The sequence below is a fragment of the Pseudomyrmex gracilis genome, unplaced genomic scaffold, assembly GCF_002006095.1.
Source record: "Pseudomyrmex gracilis isolate BER0280 unplaced genomic scaffold, ASM200609v1 scaffold_1937, whole genome shotgun sequence".
Taxonomy (NCBI): Eukaryota; Metazoa; Arthropoda; class Insecta; order Hymenoptera; family Formicidae; genus Pseudomyrmex; species Pseudomyrmex gracilis.
Genome location: NW_018022521.1, coordinates 6,954 through 8,428, shown reverse-complemented (window position 1 = coordinate 8,428; position 1,475 = coordinate 6,954).

Genomic DNA, 1,475 nt, shown 5'->3' with positions numbered 1-1,475 from the left:
GTGTCCAATAATTTGGTGTCGAATCGATCGGTGTCGAATCGTACTGTGGTCAAACGGAACACGCCCGCCCTCAGATCCTGCTCTCAATATTACGAATATTCTTCCAATGATCTTTCCCGCTTTTTCCTCTTGCCCCGTGAACCACAACAATCAATAACAATTTCTTTTAATCAATAATCGACCAATAATAATCGTTTGAATAATAATCGATAATAGATAATCAAGATAATCAACCAATAATAATCAATAATCGAATCAATAATAATCGAGAATCGATAATCAATCAATAATAATCCCCCCTCGCACGGCTCCCCCTCTCGCGCGGTGCCCCCGCACCCCTCTCGGAGCTTCCTGATTAGAACCCGTTTAGCTTACCTACTCGTGACACCGACAGTTTTTAGAAGATCTGCCGGTTGCCACAAGTGCGACACATCGCTGCATTGTCAAAAGGACAACGCTTGCATGTGTCGACATCAGCACCGGCAACTAGCAGGTGCGCCTGCTGAATCGGCGCGATCGATCTACTATAAATCGATTGCGCGATTGAAGCAAGGCAGAGATTGTGATAAGATTGCTAGCTCACTGTGTGGCTTTACAAGCCGGAAAGTGTACCGCCGTAAGAAACAGCCGTGTAAAGAATGTTGTCAAGAGCTTGGTAAAAGAACAGGAGCAATAAAGTTATTATAATAAGTTCAAATATAGAACTTATTCTTCACACCGACCAATCTCTCCTCAACATCCAACAAATTTTAGTGGCAGCGGTGGGATCTCTCCTTCCGTGTGTCAGAAACGGAACTTAACAGAAGATTCCGGTTGGATTGAGGAAAAGGACGCTGGATGAGAAAAAAACAGAAAGAATGGCAAGGTTCTTAAAAAAAGAATTTTATATTTATAAAAAATATAAAAAAGTTAAACAGAGGAGGGTACTCCGTGGATTCTTTGCTCTTGAAACAAACGAAAATAAACGCAGTCATTAAAAAGGTGTCTTACAAACGACGAGGTCAACGAAGAAAGAAAGACTGCGAACTCACAGTCTCGAGTTACACGACAGCACTGACCTAACGCAAGCTAAGCAACGGGCAGTGACACAAGGCGGAGATAAGTAAGCGGCTAAACGGCAATAGAAGAAAGAGTTCGAAGTCCACTACCGAAAACTCCGGAAGCGGCAAGCAGACAAGCAGCTGTGACAAAAAGGCCAGGAAGGGCACCAAGGAAGCAGCAAAGGATAGCCGAAATAGCAGCAAAGGCAGCCAACGCAAGCAAAGCAGCGGTAGCAGCAAAGCAGCGGTAGCGACAAAGCGGCGGTAACAGCGAGGCAGCGGTAGCAGCAAAGCAGCGAGGAAAGCTGAGTCAGCAGCACCACCACTGATACAACTGTAAGCGAAAATATGGGTCAACTACGGGCGTGTTCCGTTTGACCACAGTACGATTCGACACCGCTCGATTCGACACAGATTTATTCGACACCAAATTAT